We start from the raw sequence: 14,057 nt of genomic DNA on the forward strand, positions 1-14,057 counted from the left end.
CAGCAGTGGTGACAAGAACATTTAAAATCTGCACCTAGCAATCTGCATCTAAAATCTGCACCAAGCCTAGGAGGACCCAGCAGTGGAGTGTGACAGCAGTAGCACCCATTCAAAATTCAGTCAAGCATGTGTATAAGTAAAAAATGCAGAGCTGAGCAGAGCAGCAGCAAATTGAGAGCAAGCCTAGGAAATTGAGGAGGACAAGGGAGTCATGGAGGGGAAGGAAAACCTCTCGCTTGAGGTTGGGTGTCGTTCCGAGAGAGAGGATGCACGCCGGGGAAGCAGGACTCCTCCTCTCCCTTGTCCCTGCATCGAGTTGCTGCTACTGCTGCGTGTGGGTGAGGAAGGTAGGCACATCAGGGAAGGGTAGGGGAACAGATCGAATAGGAGAGGGAGGGGCTGACCTTGATGGCGTCGGAGAAGGGCTGGAGCGGCGTCGTCCATGGCCTTCCCTTTGCTGTTCCAGCGCAAGCGAAACGACGGCGACATTGGCGTGCTCGATCTGGGAGGGAGAGGATACAGGTGAGTAAGAGAGGGTGGGTTGCGAGGGATCTCGACGGAGAGATGTACCTGAGCCGCCGGAGCCACGCCGGCGACGCGGTGGCCGAAACCCTAGCTTAGGGGACGGTCGCGGGTGACCGGTAGAGGACGCGAGCGATGAATCTGCTCGGAAGGGAAGACGGAGCGGACGGAGGCGATCATGCGAGTGTGCTTGGCGTCGTCGGCAGCAGCCGGAATCGCCGAAAGCTGCCGGAATCACCGGCGTGGGTGGCGGCGGCGGAGAAGGGTCGCGGGGAGAGAGAGAGGTCGAGGTGGGGAGTGGTGCGGCTCTGTTGGGTCTTGGGTGGGCTCTCTCTCGCTTCTTTTCCTTTTTTTTAATTTTGGTGGGTGGGAGGGAAGCGGGCTGGGTGGCGCGGGAAGGCCCAAAATTTCATTTGATTTTGTATCGTGCGTGCGTGCGTTTTCTTTTTCTTCTTTTCTTTTTGGAGGTGCAGAGGAGCGTGGGGCCAGCCATCCACGTCACCGATGCGCGTGACCGGGTGGTCACCCAATAGGAAGTCTTCATTTTTGTGTGCTTCTTTACGTATTTGTTTTGCTAGATTTATTAGAGTTTTTTATGAAATCGTTTCAAACTTTTTCCACACCCTCTACGAATCACAAACCAATATTCTGCCAAATTTCATGTTTTTTCCAAAATAAAATGATTTTTTTAGAATTAAAAAATTGATAAACTCATTTTGCCTACAGTCTCTCCGGCGGCGGTTTGTCTGCATCAGGCTCGGGTGAGGCGTCTTCCTTCATGGCTGATACAGGTACGGGTCTCGGCTGGTTGGGGCACCCGTTGTTCCGATCTGGTGGCTCTGCCCGCTGCTCATGGGGGCGGGCCGGAGGTGCTGGCCTGCAGGGGATCTTGGCGGAGGGCGGCAGGGGTGCCCCTGTCTGCGCCGACGTCATCCCGTGCGTCGCGCAGCTACAGGCCCCACCACCGGGGGAGAATGTGTAGGTACCGTCCAACCAAAGGAGGAGCAGGCCCCACCACCGGGGGGGGCGAATGTACGTCGGCGGCATGCCGGATCTAGCCGTTAAAATCCACGGCAAACCATACGATGCCGGAAATCCTCGGGACCTGGCACGGTGTCGTCATATGGCCCTTGTAGGGTGTGGTGAAAGTTTTAGCGCATTTCGCAGAAACCTAACCTGAGGTCGCTTGTAAACTGCACCATCTCAGAGAGAACGTGCTCGGTTGGAAGTGTGTTGCCCGTTGCTCTGTTGACCTCAAAACTTCTCGTGCTCTCAAAGGGGGCCATTGCATGACACGTGACAGTACATGGCATTTTTCGGGCCCACTTGCAATATTTGAGACATTTACTGCATCCGTAGGGTTTCAATGTGGGAAATTGCCGATCTGCACGGCGGCCACCTGAAATGATGTCCAGAAGTGGTTCATCAAATCATATATGATGTCTTTGCGGTATGTGTAGGACTAGTGCAACCCAAGGAGGGGCATGCCCCACCACCGGGACGCAAATGTACATCGACGGCGTGCCGGATCCAACCGTGAAAATCAAACAAAAATCATACGATGCTGGAAATCCTCGGGACCTGGCACGGTGTCGTCATATGGCCCTTGTGGAGTGAGTTTGAGCCTGTTTCGCAGAAGCCTGTCCGGAGGTCGCTTGTAAACTGCTCCATCTCCGAGGTAGTATCTGGCTATCGAGAGAGAACGTGTTTAGTTTGTGAAGGAGGTGTGATGCCAGTTGCTTCGTTGACCTTGAAACTTCTCGTGCTCTCAAAGGGGGCCATTGCATGACACGTGCCAGGACATGGCATTTTTCTGGGCCACCTGCAATATTTGAGACATTTATTGCATCCGTAGGGTTTCAATGCGAGAAATTGCAGATCTGCTTGGCGACCACCTGAAATGATGTCCAGAAGTGGTTTGTTAAATCACATATGATGTCTTTGCGGTATGTGTAGGCCTAGTGCAACCAAAGGAGGGGGAGGACCCACCACCGCAGGGTGAATGTAACTCGGGGCATGCCAGATCTAGCCGTTAAAATCCATGGGAAATCATACGATGCCAAAAATCCTCGAGACCTGGCATGGTGTAGTCATATGGCCCTTGTAGGGTGTGGTAAAAGTTTGAGCATGTCTTGTAGAAGCCTCACAGGAGGCCACTTGTAAACTATGCCATCTCCAAGGTAGTATCTGATTATCGAGAGAGAACGTGTCCGGTTTTGTGAAGGAAGTGTGCTGCCCGTTGCTCCGTTGGCTATTTCAACACTTAATCACACTTGTATACATATATTAAGACACAATGCAAGTTTTGGTGGCATTGCTACCCCCGAAGGCCCCCGACTGGGCCCAACCCACCACCGGATCCCCCTCGTGTCGACCTGACGCGACCGTTTCCTCCCTCCAAGTGCCGGCGGCAGCGCCTTCCGTGAAGTGGGTCACATTTCCGGAGCCACATGACAGGTGTTTGCACCTGACACCACACTTACAGACATGTAAGAGGACCCAATGCAAGATTTGGTGGCATAGCTAGCCCCCGAAGGCCCCTGGCCACACTCGTAGACACGCGAAGAACAATCCGTAGTGGGTTTTTTTTCACATACTCTTGCATCTTTAAAAAATATAAGAAATTGCAATGCCTATTATATCACATGTGTCTGCACTGTGTAAAAATTTCATGAATTTATCATGCTCCGAGTGTTCAGAAATATTCATGCAACGCCAAAACCGTCGAGGGATTACTTCGATTTCATTGCCGTCCGTGGGGGGGGGCTCACACCGGAGCCGCGTATTGCCTCTTTAGACATGCCACCACACCTTAAGACATGTATGAGGACCCGGCGCAATGCTCTGGTGGCATTGCTACCCCCCGAAGGCCCCCAACCGGCCTAACCCTGGACCAATTGACCTGGAGATCTACGCCTTTGACTTTTGTCATACGGGATTTGACCAACAGACATTTTCACCTGGTTATGATAGGTCAGCCCATAGGAACACTTGAGAACAAGGTTTGGGCCAAACCCACCATAAGATTCCCTCCGTCTCGACCCAACGTGGCCGTTTTCCCCCTCCAAGTGTCGACGGCATCGCCATCCATGAAGGAGTCACACTCCGGAGCCGGTTGCCGGGTGTTTGCGCCTGCCACCACAATCCTTGAAACAATCTGATGGATGTAGATATAAAATTTGTCTTGATTGGCCAAGGTATGAAAAATATACAAAAAATTCAAAACAAAAGGGTGTTTTCTGTAAATTTTAAGCAAACATGATTTAAGTTTGTTCAAATTTGAAAAATAGTATAGCAACATAATCCTTTCAAGATTCTGATAAAAAACCATATAAAATTTGTCAAAATCGATCCAAGTATCAATTACTTATGATTTTAACAAACTATAAGGACCTATATGAAAAAGTACATGAGGTCACATTTCTAACATACTCAAAAACAAAAAAAACTGTATATTCATAATATATGGAAAATTCTACCCCAAGTCGATGTATAATTTGTGTATGTTTAAGTTTAGATAAGTTAGATTTAAATTATTCAAATTTTAACTTTTAAAAACATAAAAATAATTTAAAAAAACAAATGATATCTATGCCTACGGCATAGCCGTAGGCATAGTTCTTGGCTAGGGGCTACCAGGAGGCGCCACGTGGCGAGGCTATGCCGTAGGCATAGATGGAAAACTATGCCTACGGCTTTGCCGTCGGCATAGCTCTGCCACGTGGCAGCTCCTAATAAAAAAAACAGATGATATTTATGCCGACGGCCGCCGTCCGGGCCGTCGGCATAGATTTGACGGTGTCAGCCCACCGTTTGTCCCTGGGCCACGAGGGCCACCTCTATGCCGACGGCCTAACTATGCCTACGGCTGTCGTAGACATAGATCGATATATGCCGACGGCCTTACTATGCCTACGGCTGCCGTAGGCATAAATGGAGCTATGCCGACAGATTTTCTGCGCCGACGGTATTCCCCAGGCCGTCGGCATAGCTCCATCTATGCCTACGGCAGCCGTCGGCATAGATAAGGCCGTAGGCCTATAACATTATTCCGGTAGTGTGTGCACCTCCACAGCCCAAAGGCAATCGGAGGCGGAGCGGACGAGCTGCAACGCTGACAGGAGGAGAGGAAACCCTAGTCACACTTCTTGGGGAGGACGGGATTCGATCCAATTTTTTTAAGGCCAATTCTACGATCCGAAGGGTGCCATAGTAGGAAAAAAACAATGAGATTCCATTTATATGAATATCCTGTCAAAATCCTCTGCTAAAAACGGGGCCTAACTGGTGGGCGTACAAAGGTGTACATGACTACCGGTCGTGCATACATGCAAAGATCGAGTTGGGCATAACAATTGCAAGCCCAAACAAAAAACGAATAGAGCGGTCGAGATGGTCAGCATTCTGAATTTGACAAACCCTATGGTATACTTTTGAGCACAAACAACTCAGTGAAGTTGAATTGCACGCTCAAACTGGCAGTGCTTCTGCCTAAACAATTAAATCGACATCAAAATTCCAACAGACAGCTTAGATGAGACGCTACAAGGGTACAAAACTTAAAATCGACAGTGAAGAAAGGCATCAAGCCAGTGTCATGGTTTTCATTGGATTCCCAGAGTTGTTGGTCAGCGAGATGACCGGTTGGCTCTGCACTGCATGCATGACATGACTGCGTCGCCGCCGCCCAAAATGTTCGAAAGGTGCGCACAAAGCCCTCGGTATTCACACCCAACCTGATGGCTACACAAATCTAATGACTATATATAGCAAATCAACCATAAGCAGTCTATTACTAATCGTAGTAGTAGTATCAAACTCTGCGCAAGTGCCAAGTCGCCATTTGGATTGGTATATGGAAGACTTGAGTGCGTTCATGAGTTGGCAGAAAGGTGCGAGATCAGCCTGCAGTATATCCGGTTTAACCGAATAAATGCCTAACCGCACACCTTCCTTAATCCATGCATGCATGGTTATTCTCGTCTTGAGCTAATCTATAGGGCATGTTTGGTTACCTACGTCTATTTAGAACTATTTGCATCTGTGCCTTGGCCCAGCCTGTTAACCGATTGTACCGTTGTAATCTGTTGTAGCTAATCCCTAGTCTTTTGGATCTCAACCTCCCACTCCGCGCACAAGGCCTGCGTGCCTATGACTGCGGGAGAGTAGAGGGAGCCGGCTATATATGTATCTGTAATCCTCTCTGAGAAATATACAAGTGTGTGTGGAGCACTATTCATCTTCTAGCTCAGCCTGGGTGAGTAAATATATATTATAAAACATGTTCTTTGCATGGTTTAGCTGTATGCGTATTTTTGTGACCTTACCACACAATGGAGTACGTGGACAATACCAAATTAACATCATACCAGTCCTACCTACTTAAAATAAACGGGAGTTCGTCCTAGAAAGTTACTCGTTCAGATGGTATTTGATTTTCCTAAAGGATGGAAGAATACTAGGCCGACATGCATATCCAGTATCATCTATGTAGAACTTGCCATCGGGGATATTTATCCCATCAGGTCAAGACATGTTGTAAGCATGAATGTTAGCATCACGGGCTGATCCTTCCCATCTAGCTAACACATACGTGAACTTTAGGTTGAAATCAACAACCGCAAGCATATTATGGCTTGTGCAGTGCTTTCTACCCTATCTGCTGCAGCATGTGATCTCCGCACTCTAACAAACACATGGGTATCATTTATTGCGCCAAATACAATCATATGATGGCATGAAAAAACTGTTATGCACTGGTGGAAAAAGGGCCTTTGGTCGCGGTTCGCAACTGCCATTAGTCGCGGTTGCGCAACCGCGACCGAACGGGCGCGACTAAAGGCCCCACCTTTTAGTCGCGGTTGCTTAAGAACCGCGACTAAAGGCCCGTCCACGTGGGCGCCAGGCGGCCGTCGGGGCGGAGGACCTTTAGTCGCGGTTCTTCTGGCCAACCGCGACTAAAGGCCGCCGCAGGTTTAGGGTTTTAGCCCCCCCCCTAAACCTGTTTTCTGTTTAATTTGTATTGTTTTATTTCTTTTGTGCTTTATTTTAATTTTGAAGGAGTTTCACATATTCTACGGTACTACATACATGCATATGAATGTACAATTTCAAACAAATTTGAAATTAGAACCAAAAAGAATTCAAGAGGAATATACAATATATATTCAATATCATCGGATGACCATATACAATTTTGAACAAGTTTCCATACATAATTTAATGCATATAAAGTTCTACGTCCTTGTAATGGTGTTCTCCTTTAGGATGGAGGACTTCCCTCCTGAACCATCCAGCTAGTTCCTCTTGAAGTGGTCGGAAGCGAGCTTCTGGACTAAGCATCATCCGGAGGTTATTCCTCTGAGCATTGGTATCACTCGGAACCCGCTCAGAGGTGTATCTCCGGATCATCTCACAGACATAGTATGCACATAGATTGGTCCCCGCTGGCTGAATATCCTCACCATTCTTAGCCTTTGCCCTTTTGAATTCTAGCTCTTTTTTGAATTCACCGACCTTTGTATCTACGAACCGTCTCCAAACCCTACGAGGCAAAGAAAATTAAATGAACAAGAGAGTTATTAGTTACTTGATATTAGGAAATGAACGAAATAGGCCGATCGATATAGAGCGCAAATGAATGAAAATAATTACTTCTGCAGCATTCTTCTCATGTCGACCCAAAGCTTTGGATCCTTATTCAGAGAGTCATGGAAGAGACATTCTGAGGTGTCAACTTTAATTACTAGCAGAATCCAGTGGAACCTGCGGACACGATACATGCACAGTACGTCATGCATAACTCATCGATTAGCCGGCCACATACCATGCATGGAGTAAACAAAAGAGAATGTGCTCAAGACAGAAACACTCACCCAAAATGGTAAGGAAATAGAATATCACTTTTGAGTTCCTGCTTTGTAAGAAACTGCCACAGGTCTGCCTCCATGTCGGCGGGGTGATGCTCCAACACATATCCATTAACGATGTGTGGGTCAATGAACCCAACATCATGGATGTTCCTTACTCTGCATTCCTTAATCTTCATTCTGCATGTATAATAGCGGACACAACAATATAGTTAGGACATATATATAGTGCAGGCAATATGAACGAGATGGGGTAGAAATAAATCACTTACAAAACGTAGCAACTGATGATAGATTTGTCGAGCTCGCGCAGATTGAAAAGCTGGAACAATTCACTCAGATGAATTTGTACATAGTAATGTTTGAAGTGATGCTCATATCTAACTTCCGCATAAATATATTCTTTGGCGTTTTTATTTTTTATGTAACCCTTGTACCATTTCAGCAGACCTTTCATTTGTGGAGGTAGATCCTCTTCCTGCGCAGGCTCGACGAGAGGCCCATTCTTCACATATGTAATTACTACCTCCTTCACTGGCGCCTCATCAAGGCCTAACAGTTCACGAAGAGTAATACCTAAGTTGGCCGCTTGTTCTCTGGCACTCGTTACAGTCAATCCATGTGCTGCCGCAGCTGCTATGATATCGGGGTCATCCGGACCGGCGGCTTTCACTATAAGCGGGGCAATCGATTGTTTACTTTGTTCCCCGAGCTGGGCAACTCGTTTTCCGCTTTTTTTACTTTCTAATTCCGTTTTCTCGGCCTCCTCCAAGGCTTTGTTCTCCTGGTTCTCCGCCCGCTCTTTCTTCTCCTTCAACATGAGTGCCTGCCTACGAAGTTCACGTGCATAATCGTCAGGCAGATTCTTCGCGGCTTGGGACGGTGTGCTCAAAAATGACTTAGCCCACTTCTTTTGCTCATCAGAAAATACTGGCTTGGGCTCGGGCTCTCTTTTCTTCTTGCAGTCCGCCTTCCATTTCTCATGATCAGCAGCCGCGGCCGCGGCAGTTTCCTCGGCACTACGTTCCCAAGGCCTTGTGGGGAGAGGCTTCAATGATGGCTCCGGTACCTTTGTGGTCTTAGGTACATAAGGGTCCGGGTTAATAATCCAGGACTGCTTCTGCTTCTTTGCCGGAGGTGGATTGAGGGGCGGCGTCTGATCACCCGCCGGACGAGGACTGGGGGCGGCGTCTGATCACCCGCCGGACGTTGTGGACTGGGGGGCGTCGGCTGACGTGACGGAGGTGTAGGTGAACTGCCACCACCGTAGGGGGGTGGACTTGTTGTCCTTGGCGCCTCGCCTGGAAACTTGATAAACTTCTTTTGCCATAGAATGAAATGGCGCTTGACATCTCCAAGTCTTTTCTCCCCTTCAGGTGTAGCAATGTCAATCTCCAGGTCCTCAAACCCTTGGACTATGTCCTCCACCGTGACACGAGCATAGCCATCTTGAATGGGGTTGTTGTGGTGGAGTGCTCCAGGTAAACATGGTAAAGCACTGCCGATGGCTACCTTCATGGACATGTTCCCGATAGGATAATACAGATGACATTCTTTCATCTCCTTTATATCGTCCACGGGGTAGCGAGGAGGCTCCGGTGCAGTAATTTCGACCACCAGAGGCTTCGGTGCAGTAATTTCGACGACCAGAGGCTCCGGTGCAGTAATTTCGATCGTCGGTGCATCTGCACCAGCCGGTGGGGCCTTCGTGGAAGCCACACTGCTTCTCCGCTGCTGGCTTCTGAGATCCGCTGGATGATCTTCATGCTGCGCCCGAGCTGCATCTCGTTCGGCTACTAGTACACTCACGGTTTTCTTCATCACATCCATTTCCGATGCCAACCGCGCCACAACATCTGCTTCCCGATCCATCTTTCTCTTCCGGCTTCTGTAACCGTACGGGTCATCGTTCTGGGGGAACCCTATTTTCCACGGAATGTGCCCCATGCCTCGTACACGTCCTCCGTGTTCAGGATTCCCGAGGGCTTTTGTCAGCGCGTCGTTCTCTCTGTTGAACTTGATCTTCCCCTCTTGAGCATCCCTCATTGCGTCAATAAGGGCTTGGGTGGGTTTAATTATTTTGCCCCGGTAAACACAGTCCCCTGTCTCCGGGTTCAGCGTTCCCCCATGCCCGTACCACCAGATTTTGGCCCTTGGGTGCCATCCCTCCGTACCTGGACGGATTCCTCGCGCCCTCAGCTCGTTCTCCATCTTCTCCCACCTAGGCTCCCAAAGGCGATACCCTCCTGGCCCCATAATATGATTGTACTCCTTCTTAGCCGCATTTTCCTTATTTTTTTCGATATTTGAATGAACTGCTCTGATTTCTTTTGCTTCACAAATTCTGGCCAATCATGTTTCAGTTTCTCATATTGTCCTTTGAAATCCGGAGTCTTGTTCTGCTTGACAAAGTCATGGGCTAGATTTTGCTTGAATTTCCGGAATGCGTCGGCCATCTTATGAAGAGCGAACTGTTTGACTAGCCTCCTCCTCTCCTTGTTTTCCTCAATCTTGTTACCCTCCTCATCGAATTTGTTGTATTCCGGAGGTAGAACGAAATGTTCCATAAGCTTCTTGAAGCAATCTTTTTTTGTTCTCTTATCGACAAAAGTGAAACCATCAATTTGTGCCTTCTTTGGCTCATTCCACTCCTGGACGGTGATCGAGACGTTGTCTCTAACAATGGCTCCGCATTGGCTGACAAACTTGGTGGCGTTCTTGCGGGGCTCCAGCGGCCTGCCGGTTGCACTGTCGACAACCTCGATGGTGCATGTTTCTCCTTGTTTCATCGTCTTGGTTGCGCCACGCTTTGATGACGTACTCGATTGTTTCGACGATCCGGCCGAGGGCTAAAATAAGAAAGAGTCGCGCGTGTTAGTACACACATATTTATTCAAATCAGTTAGTTTGTATCACCAGAGGCTCAATGTATATATATACCTCGGCGCCGGAGGTGGTTGCTACTTCCATTTGAAGATCGTCGTTTATCGACGTTTGCTCGGCATCATCTTGCTGACGGCGCCCTTCATCTTCACCGTCAAGGTTCAGATAAGAAGAGATATCATCTTCTTCTTCTCCGGTCGGCACATATAGAATATCGCCGTTTATGATGCCGAACATATGTGCTTCACCGTCCGGATCATAGTTGTCCATAATCGGGTCAGCTCTATCGTCCGCCATTATGTCAGTCCTGAAAACATGTAGTAAAAACAAATTAATTAAGTGAAGAAGGGGGGCGGTGGCGGTGGCGGTGGCGAAAGGGCGGTGGCGAAAGGAGGGGGCGAGGAAGGGGTGGGAGAGGGTGTCGCGGTAGAGCGCGAGACGGAATTATTACACATCATTTCTTCCCTTGTGTCCCTGCTTGCTTACGATTGTGCCGTATCCATGGAGCATCCTCATCATTTAACTTAATGCTTGGGTCGGTGTTCACTTTGAAGGGCGGAATTTCAGCAAACATATTATAATCTTCTGACATGTCTGTCTTGTCCTCCACTCCCACGATGTTTCTTTTTCCTGAAAGAACAATGTGGCGCTTTGGATCATCGCATGATGCACTGATCGTTTTCTTATCTTTCCGTTTCCTCGGTTTGCTACTCATGTCCTTCACATAGAAAACCTGAGCGACATCTTTCGCTAGGACGAATGGTTCGTCAAGGTAACCAAGATTGTTGAAATCCACCATTGTCATTCCGTATTGCTGGTCCACCTTTACCCCACCTCCTGTTAGCTTGAACCATTTGCACCGGAACAAAGGGACCTTAAAGGAGGGTCCATAGTCAAGTTCCCATATCTCCTCTATGTAACCATAATATGTGACCTTTTGCCCATTCTCGGTTGCTGCATCAAAGCGGACACCACTGTTTTGGTTGGTGCTCTTTTTATCTTGGGCGATCGTGTAAAATGTATTCCCATTTATCTCGTACCCTTGGAAAGTCGTTATAGTCGAAGATGGTGTCTTGGCTAACATGTACAGCTGATCTACAACATCATTGTCATTCATTAAATGTTTTCTCAACCAACTGCCGAAAGTCTCCATGTGGGCCTTCCTAATCCAGGATTCAGGCTTCCCCGGGTTGTCCGAGCGTAAAATATTCTTGTGTTTCTCAAAGTACGGAGCCACCAAGCTGGAATTGGTCAGTACAGTGTGGTGTGCTTCAGTCAGAGAATGGCCGTCCATACATGTCGTTGATTTCCTTCTGATCGTGCCTTTTCCACTTAGTCTCCCCTCGTGCCGCGATCGAGGAAGACCAATCGGCTTAAGGTCAGGAACAAAGTCAACACAAAACTCAATTACCTCCTCATTTCCATAGCCCTTGGCGATGCTTCCTTCTGGCCTAGCACGGTTACGAACATATTTCTTTAATACTCCCATGAACCTCTCGAAGGGGAACATATTGTGTAGAAATACAGGACCGAGAATGAAAATCTCTTCGACTAGGTGAACCAAGAGGTGCATCATAATATTGAAGAAGGATGGCGGGAACACCAACTCGAAACTGACAAGACATTGGATCACATCGTTCTGTAACCGTGGTAGATCTTCTGGATTGATTACCTTCTGAGAGATTGCATTGAGGAATGCACATAGCTTCACAATGGCTACTCGAACATTTTCCGGCAGGAGCCCCCTCAAAGCAATCGGAAGAAATTGCGTCATAATCACGTGGCAGTCGTGAGACTTCAGGTTTTGGAACTTTTTCTCCGCCATGTTTATTATTCCCTTTATATTGGACGAGAATCCAGACGGGACCTTCATACTGCTCAGGCATTCAAAAAAGATGACCTTCTCTTCTTTGGTCAGAGCGTAGCTGGCACGACCTTGAAACCATTCCGGATGCCGGTCATCAGGGTCTTTCAAACGTTGCTGGTCCTGCCGCGCTTCCTTTGTATCATTTGTCTTCCCATACACGCCCAAGAAGCTTAGGAGGTTCACGCAATTATTCTTCGTAACGTGCATCACGTCGATTGCAGAGCGGACTTCTAGGACTTTCCAATATTCTAGCTCCCAGAATATAGATTTCTTCTTCCACATGGCTGCGTGCCCGTCAGCTCCCTTCGGAACTGATTGTCCGCCAGGACCCTTTCCAAAGATGACTTTCAAATCCTTGACCATATCAAATACCTCAGCACCAGTGCGTTCCGCAGGCTTCGGCCGGTGATCTGCCTTGCCGTTGTAATGCTTGCCTTTCTTTCTTACTGGATGAATTTTCGGAAGAAATCGACGATGCCCAAGGTACACGTTCTTCTTACAATTTGGCAAATGTACACTTTCAGTCTCATGTAAGCAGTGCGTGCATGCATTGTATCCCTTATTTGACAGTCCCGAAAGGTTACTAAGAGCAGGCCAATCGTTGATGGTTACGAAAAGCAACGCTCGTAGGTTAAATTCCTCTTTTTTGTGCTCATCCCACACACGGACACCAGGTCTGCCCCACAGCTATAAAAGTTCATCAACTAATGGCCTTAGGTACACATCGATGTCGTTGCCGGGTTGCTTCGGACCTTGGATGAGCACTGGCATCATAATGAACTTCCGCTTCATGCACAACCAAGGAGGAAGGTTGTAGATGCATAGAGTCACGGGCCAGGTGCTATGGCTGGAGCTCTACTCGCCAAAAGGATTCATGCCATCTGTACTTAGACCAAATCTTATGTTCCTTGCGTCAGCTGCAAAATCTTTGAACTCTCTGTCGATCTTTCTCCATTGCGTTCCATCTGCGGTGTGTCTCAACTCCCCGTCCGACTTACGGTCCTCTTTGTGCCATCGCAACAACTTGGCATGCTATTTGTTCCTGAACAGACGTTTCAACCGTGGTATTATAGGAGCATACCACATCACCTTGGCGGGAACCCTCTTCCTGGGTTTCCCGCCCTCGACATCGTCACCAGGGTCATCGCCTCTGATCTTATAATGCAATGCAGTGCATACCGGGCATTCATTCAAATTCTCGTATTCACCGCGGTAGAGGATGCAGTCGTTGATGCATGCATGTATCTTCAGAACCTCTAAACCTAGAGGGTAGACAACCTTCTTTTCTTCATACGTACTGGCGGGTAACTCGTTATTCTTTGGAAACATATTCTTCAACATTTTCAGCAAGTTTTCAAATGCCGAGTCAGCTACACCTGCATGTGCCTTCCATTTCAGCAAATCCAGTGTGCAACCCAGCTTTTTCAGACCATCATCGCATCCAGGGTACAACGACTTTCTGTGATCCTCTAACATGCGATCCAAATTCTCCCTCTCCTTTTCAGTTTCGCAGCGTCTCTGTGCATCAGCAATGGTCCGACCAAGATCATCAACGGTCTCATCACGTGCCTCTTCTTCACCTTCACCTTCACCTTCCCCTTCACCTTCCCCTTCACCTTCCCCTTCACCTTCCCCTTCACCTTCAGCATCCTCCATGAAAGTATCACCGAAATGAGCAAGATAGCTTTCATCGATGAAATCATCCCCTTCTTCATCTTCTTCCATTATAACCCCTCTTTCTCCATGCTTGGTCCAACAATTATAGCTTGGCATGAAACCGTGCCGAAGCAGGTGCAGGTGAACTTCTCTTGAGGAAGAGTAACCCTTCTGATTCTTACAGTCAACACATGGACAGATAACAAAACCCTTCTGCTTGTTTGCATTAGCCACTACGAGGAAATCTTTCAAACCCGTAG

At 48.0% G+C, this 14,057-nt stretch overlaps 1 long non-coding RNA gene across 1 annotated transcript; it reads right to left on the minus strand.

The window, feature by feature from the left end:
* Positions 1 to 313: 313 nt before the first annotated feature.
* Positions 314 to 655, minus strand: LOC119306942. Its single transcript, XR_005149082.1, has 3 exons — positions 571 to 655; positions 405 to 502; positions 314 to 328 (listed from the first exon to the last, which is right to left on the minus strand). It is a non-coding gene; the product is annotated as an uncharacterized LOC119306942 (long non-coding RNA).
* Positions 656 to 14,057: the final 13,402 nt, after the last annotated feature.

Source organism: Triticum dicoccoides, chromosome 5B (assembly GCF_002162155.2).
Source record: "Triticum dicoccoides isolate Atlit2015 ecotype Zavitan chromosome 5B, WEW_v2.0, whole genome shotgun sequence".
In the NCBI taxonomy this organism is placed as follows: domain Eukaryota; kingdom Viridiplantae; phylum Streptophyta; class Magnoliopsida; order Poales; family Poaceae; genus Triticum; species Triticum dicoccoides.